This window comes from Apis dorsata, unplaced genomic scaffold (assembly GCF_000469605.1).
Source record: "Apis dorsata unplaced genomic scaffold, Apis dorsata 1.3 scaffold_270, whole genome shotgun sequence".
NCBI lineage: Eukaryota > Metazoa > Arthropoda > Insecta > Hymenoptera > Apidae > Apis > Apis dorsata.
This window is the reverse complement of record NW_006263548.1, coordinates 592,696-600,294: the sequence shown is the minus strand read 5'-3', so window position 1 is coordinate 600,294 and position 7,599 is coordinate 592,696. Positions and strand designations below refer to the sequence as shown.

Genomic DNA, 7,599 nt, shown 5'->3' with positions numbered 1-7,599 from the left:
GAGAGAGAGAGAGAGAGAGAGAGATTAAAGCAAATGCAATCGATGCATTGGAAAAATGTTCACTCTTTCACGTTTCTACCTTTTCCTTTCGAGATTTATTCGTTCCTTCGCCATCTTTTTTATCCGCTTATTCATTCCAACACAAGAATGTTATAAATTGTGTATTACACATTATAAATTGATTGATAGTCGTAAGGAAAAGTACGAACCTTTTTCTCGATCTCTTCGGAAAATTTGTAATCGTAAATCTTGTCTTTTTCGAACATGATCGGTCGAAAACTGAAAATTTTACATTTCTTTTCTTTTCTTCGAAAGAAAATTATTTCGAGTGTCAAAAGTCTCATTTTCGTATCCTTCGAATAATAATATTTAAAATTCATTAGACATACGAAATTTTAATAGTTTTCTTTAATTTTTTATATATATTTCTATACCTTTATTTATAAGAAAATTATTATCGTATTTATTTTATCTCGTTCATTCTTTTGATCAGATTTATTTTTTAGCCTCCGTTCTATGGATCAAAGATCGTGATAATTGAATCAAACTGAAAAGTTAAAACACTTTGTACAATTTGTTTACACAATTATATTGTGTAATTTTATATTTATTTTTGTTGGAATAATAATATAACACGAATATGACACGTATATATGTTATATGCTCATCTTTTGTAATATTCGATAAATGAAGCAAGCTAGCAATCGATTAAGATAATTAATTAAATTAAATTAATTAGCAACTTCGATATTGCACACATTCGTAAAATATTAACGAGATTGTATTGTACGAAACTGTTTCGCCTCGGTTAAAATTCCAATTTTAAAATTTGTTAATATTAATCCCTCTGAATTTTTAACATCAATGTCAAGCTCATTTTCACCACCAATGATAAATTTTATACGATTTCCATCCATAATGCATTATGATCGAATAATTTTCGATGAAATTAGGAAAAAAAAGAAAAATATGTGTAATTAAAAAATATTCAATTATCCTTTCAATTCGCTTCGCCCTTCCCCTATGAAATTTTTAATATTTATCGTACCGACGACATGTCTAGTATATGGTATTAAAAATTAAAAATCAGTTACTGTAAATGTGAGCAAAGAACGCACCAAGCATTTTCAATTTCGAAGGAACGAAGTTTTCGATCCAAATCTACACGTGTTGATTACATTATTAAATAGCAACTGTTATATCGTTAATTTTAAATGATGATCCGCTGCCGAAATTAATATTAAACACGTAGACGATCAGATAAACGGCAATTGATTTATCATTGATTGCCTTCGAGGAATTCATCCCTTCGCTAATTAGGTAGGGATCACAAGTCGCCCTGTCTGCCATAAACGTGTCGATATTTCGATCAATCATGAGAATGAATTCCATTGAAAAATAAATATCTCAATTATCTCGATATATCTACTAATGAGAATTTTAATTTTATTCAAAAAAAATTCACGAGTGAAGAATGAGTTAAGATAAAGTAAAAAAAAAAAAAAAATAAATAAATAAATAAATAAAAAATAAAACAATACGCTAAAACATGTATCATAAGATCAAATATTTTCCTATATCCCGAAAATAGGAAAAGAAAGAATTTTAGAATTTATCGCGCGATAGAGATTCAGAATAACAATGGAGAACACGCATGAAACGCACGATATTCGGATAACAACATATAAAGTCGAGTATCTTCGATCCTGTGTACGCGCACCGTATGTAATCGTATAGTCATAATTTTGCTACAATATACATGTAGCGCACGGTTGCGTGTCATGAAACGCAAATGCGCATTCCTCATTGGAACACGTAGTTTGATTTATGCTCACGAACTCTCACAGTGTTTCCAGGACTACACACTACACGTGAGAGATAATAGTGTGAATCAACCTCGGTCTAATCCATCCAAACTTTCACGCTTTCGGTAATTTAATTCTTCTTTCGATTAATCATATCACGTGAATCATATAATTCGATTTTTTTAAATAATCATCTTTTTGATTTTATTTTATTTTAATTGTCTCTTTGATACGAGTGGTTAATTATACTACGTAAATAAATCGCGGCGCATACGATTATTTTTCGTAATTATTTTTTTTTAATTTATTTTATTTTTAATTTAATTATCAACAATTATCAAAAACTTATTTTACGTAAGTAAATTGTGATGATTTTTTAAAATCTTTTATTTTATGTTTAATTTTATTTATTATTAAATGTCTTTATTATTAGGTCTTTCACCTAACCTATTCACTGATATGAAATTATATATTCTTATAAAATTATCATCAATTTAAAAATGTTTATTTACGAAGAAGTTTTCTTAATCGATTAATAAATTATATGTACATATATGTATTTAAGCACAAGTAATTTTTTTCAAGGAACAGTATCTGATATTTAACCACACTGATGACAATAGCGAGGATCAAATTTAGAACGTTTATTGTCCTTCCGCATGCAATCGAGTATGCAGAAGCCATTCGAAAAACACATTTAGAACTTCTTGTTGAATAGTCACGTAAGCACTTGAACGTTATCACTAACGAGTATCACGCAGTGAAGTTTTTATTTTAATGTTAAAATTTTTTAACATTAATTACCTAAACTTTTTTCAAATGGCGAAGACAAACTTTTTAATTTCTTGCGAAATTATGTTTTCAAAATTAGAGAATAATTTAAAGTAGAATTATTTTTTTTTGAAAATCGAATGGACGAAACGGAGATGATTTTTCACGATTTATCGAAAAAATTATTATCTCGTTATATTTTCAAAGTAAAATGATAATGAACGTGAACCATGAATAATAATAAATGAGATCGCTTAAATATTTCCTGTATTTATGGAAGAATTTTACAAAGAATTCCCTTTATTTAGAGAGATTATAATAAACTATTCAGAAGGTTAACCAGAGAAAAAAGAAATTTTTCCAACAATCATCCTTTTTAAAAAGAATTCCATTCTTTTTTTCTTATTGTTAGAAATTCTCATTTCTTTAATTCTTATGTTAATATCCAACGTATATTCTTTCATTTAATAGAAAAGTAAAAATGTATTATTTTCTCTTCAAAAGATTTTTAAAATTCAATTAGATCATTATTTGACAATTATTCATTATCCAATTATATTTCAATCTTATTATCAAAAAATTAAAATCAGAAATTTAATAATTTAAAACACTTAATATTAAAAACACTTGATTATTCACATAAATATTAAATGATAAGAAATTAAATTTTAATAATTCGTAGAAATGATATTAAAAGGATATCTTCTATTTTCTAGGTTTTTAAAAAAAGCAGAAAGAAGAATTCAACTATATCGCTAAGAATTTTTTAATCCAAGGATAATTAAAATTTTCCAAGGTTGCAAAACGTGTGAAACGAATTTTGGCGTTGTTTAGATAAAACGATAAGAAACCATGGAATGACCAGCCAGTTCTTCCTCCTGTCTCCTTCACTCTATTAGATTTTTATCCGCGAGTTAAAGTAAAAAAAATGTGGTTTATCACGACGAAGCCAACAACACAGCGCAGGATATAAGAGAAAAAAATTACAGTTATATGTGAATCGATAACGTGTCAAGAAATAGAAAAAATTGATTAAAATGTTTTTTAGTTATGTATCGAGGTAAACGATTAATATTTTGAATATCTATAGAAAATTTAAGAAATATTGAAATATAAATTGCAAGTCCATCACTTTTAATCGCTGAATCTATATTCATGTTTTTATACGAATGTATGAATTGATATGGAAAAAATATAAAACTTTTAGAAAAATCGAATAATTTATTCTTCTTAATATTACAAATATTAATATCAATTTGATTTGCATCAATTTGCAGAATTCTTTTATGAGAAAAATTTTGAAATTATGAAATTCTAACTTAACTTTCGATTAAATTCCTCAATACTTGTCACTTCAAATTTTTATAAAGATAATATGTCTCGTTTTTCTCATGTGTAAATTTTATATCATTTATTATCATAATTCGTCGCAAAACAATCTTTAATGTATTATATTCGAAGAATTTATCGTTATATATTTATTTAATAGTAAATATTAAAACAGTAGCACATATTACTTTTGTCGTGTTTATATCAATACTAATTTAATTTGCATCATTGGAATTTTTTGAGGTTATAAAACCTAATTTAATTATTTTATTCGTGTTTAAATTTTATATCATCTATTTAATAAATAAATCAATTAAAATTTTATTAATAATCAATTGCAAAATATTCTTCGATGAATTATATTCGATAAAAAAATAAGATTTATCATCTTGAGAACTAATCCAATGTTTGTTTAGCAATATCAATATCAATTTAATTGCATTGATAAAATTTTTTGAGATTAAATATTAAAATAATATAATAATAATTTTATTCGTGTCTGAATTTTATATCATTTATTTACCAAATAAATTAATCAAAATTTCACTAATAACCATCGCAAGCTAATAACCAATTGTAAAACAATGCATCGATAGAATGCATTTTTCATGAAAGAATATTTTGAAGTTATAAAATTCTAACCTAACACTTTATTGTTCTTCTGTCTAAATTTTATATTACCTATTTACTAAGCAAAGCAATCAAAATTTCATTAATAACCAATTGCAAAACACTTTTCGACGAATTATATTCAATAACAGAAGGATTAATCGTCTTGGACGATAATGGATGCTTTTGTTCACCATTACGCGTAATTAGTATTAATCCGTGAATTGATAGGTTTCGGCTACGATTAGAATACCGAACGACATTAATAACGGGTCGGTGAATTCGGTTTGTTATTAATTGTGCATGGCAAAGCCAAGGTGGTAGCCACGATGGCCAGATATCGGTACGTTACAACGTGTTATACGTTAACGTTTCCACGTGCTCGCACTTCTGCACAACCGAATGAAGCAATTTGATCCCAATTAGCGAATCTCGAATTAAATCCGCAATGACCACCAATTAAAATTGTCGCATTATTGAATTTCTTTTCCTTGTTTAATTACATGGTGATATATACGTGTAGATACATATTTATTCACACATACATGTTTCATGGTATAAATATTGTTAAATGAGGTTAATTTCTAACATGTGTAAATTCTCAGTATAATGTAAATGTTGTGAAAGTTAAGTAAGTTAATTTACAATATTATGTAAATTATTTATATATATTTCTTAATTTGCTTTTTGATTTGCTTTTTTTTTTAATTCTTTCTTAGAGGATATATAAGTGTATTGATTGTAAAAGTATATATACTTTGTGCATATTGGATGTTTGGTGTATTTTGTGAGAAATTCTGTGTTTTTTAATTTTCACGATAAAATGATCTTTTATATTATTATATTTTGTTTTTATCGAATTTTTTTCGTTATCTTCATTATGGAATATATGCAACACGCGTATGTAACAAAATTTAGCGATAGCCAACGTTCGTTTATACGTGTTACGTTTGAAATAAATTGCAATTTAAAAAAAAAATAGATAGGGCAATGCGCGTTTCTTGATTTTCAGATATTGTTTATTGAATTTATACAAGCTATAAATTGCATCTCATGATTTACGCTTATTATTTTAAATGAAAATATTGTCATATAATAAAAATCATATTTTTTATTTATTTATTTGTATTTAAATAATTTTTATAATAATTTACTTTTACAATATTTGTATAATTATCTGAAAAATTTTACACAATTTCTCAAGCTTAAATCCAATAATTTTGGAAAATATTAGAATATTGAACATGCTGATTTTTTAATTTCAGTTTTAATTTCGGCAATAAAATAATTTACTGAGAAAATTAAACGTATAAAATTAATAATTAAACACAGGTATGTTACATTTATGTTATATTACAGTTATGTAATGTAACATTTGTATGTTACATTTTACATATATATTTTTGTGTTTTAACATATATTTTATATATTACATAGACTAAAAAAATAAAAATATAACAAATAAGTATAAATATATTTTTCAATCTGTTAAAATAATTAAAAATGTTTAATTCTAGTAAATGATGAAATAAAAAGATAAGTATAAAGACAAGAATAAGAAAGATAAATATAAAAATAAATATAAAATATATAAATAATATAAATAAGTATATTAAATTTCAAAAAATTTTCACGTTTTATCTTTTCATACATTATATTCTCCTAATACAAAATTTTTAAATTTAATCAAAAAATTTCACCGAAGTTCAAAAATTTAAATTTGGAAAAGGCGAGAAAAATTTTGTATATTTACCTCTTTTTATATTATATTTTTTTAATACAAAGTCGAAAATTTTGACTAAAAATTTTTGCTGGCCGAAATTTCGACTTTTTATTAGGAGAATATAATTTGATAGGAGATCATTTGAGAAATTTTTTCAGGAATTCTAATTCCATGAATTTTTGACCAATTCTAAAAAATTTTGTTCAATTCCAAGAATTTTCGCTCGAGTTTCAAATTTTGACTTTGTATCAGCAAAATATAATTTGAAGTGAAACACGTGAAATTTTTTAGTTTTTAAGAATATAAAAATTCTAATTTAAATTTTATATATTAATTTGAGATATTTACCATTTTCATACTTACCTTTGAAATTTGCTTTATGATTCTTTTTTGTTTTATTTTTTTACAATTATTAATTTTCATTTATTTAAACATATAAATCATTTAATTTAATTATAAGTTTATCTTCTATTTATTTTTAATAATATTTGAAAATGTTTCAGATAAAAGTTGAATAATTTCAAGAGGAGCACATGCTACATGCTTATTAATTTTTTAAAAGTGGACATGTAAGATGCTTGTGAAAGCAAATTTTAATTTTTTAAATGAAATCATATATTTCTAAATATATTAATTAATGCAATGAAATTTTTTCTTATTATCAAAAAGCAGCAAGATATTTCAAATGATCTACACTATATACCATCAAAAATTATTTTTACTTACCCAAATATTTATCTAAATCTTGATTACTCTGATCTATCTTCAATTTAGATCCATTTATCCAAATATTGGAATTTAAAAAGAAATAATATTGTGAAATTAATAACTAAAAAATTCTAAATAAATTTGTAAAAAAATTTGTAAAACCAATTTTAAATTTCTGGTTACTCCTATACCAAATAATTAATCCAATTTGCCCTATGATTAAAACTCTGTAGAGATTGAACTTTTACCATCTTTTTAGAGATATTATCTAACACTCTTCCCATGTTTTACTAGAACATAAAGATTATACAGGGAGGAAAAAGGATGGAGGAGGACACAAATGAGTAAAAGAAAGAAAAGAGAGAAAGAGATGTACTGATAGCGTATAAGAGAAGGAACGACGAGACAGAGAACCAGAGAGGTAAATTTATTTGCATAGGCCCCTTGAGTCTCTTTCGAGCGGAAATACAACTAATTGGATTCTCTAGCATCAGCGTATATGTATGTATGTGATCTCAAGTATGTGTATGTGTCAGCTTGGCTAGCCATTTCTTTTTCTTCTCTTTTTCTTTTTTTTTTTTATTTTTCTTCTCTTTTTAAACCGAAGTAGAAAGAAGCTAGAAGGAGGACCTACCAAGAAAAGTACATTGGCTA

The 7,599-nt window shown here is 25.2% G+C and overlaps 1 long non-coding RNA gene across 1 annotated transcript; it reads left to right on the top strand.

The window, feature by feature from the left end:
- The first annotated feature begins 1,566 nt into the window (after positions 1 to 1,566).
- LOC116185765 lies at positions 1,567 to 3,559 on the top strand. The gene is made up of 3 exons (XR_004150674.1): positions 1,567 to 2,159; positions 2,391 to 2,527; positions 3,293 to 3,559. It is a non-coding gene; the product is annotated as an uncharacterized LOC116185765 (long non-coding RNA).
- Positions 3,560 to 7,599: the final 4,040 nt, after the last annotated feature.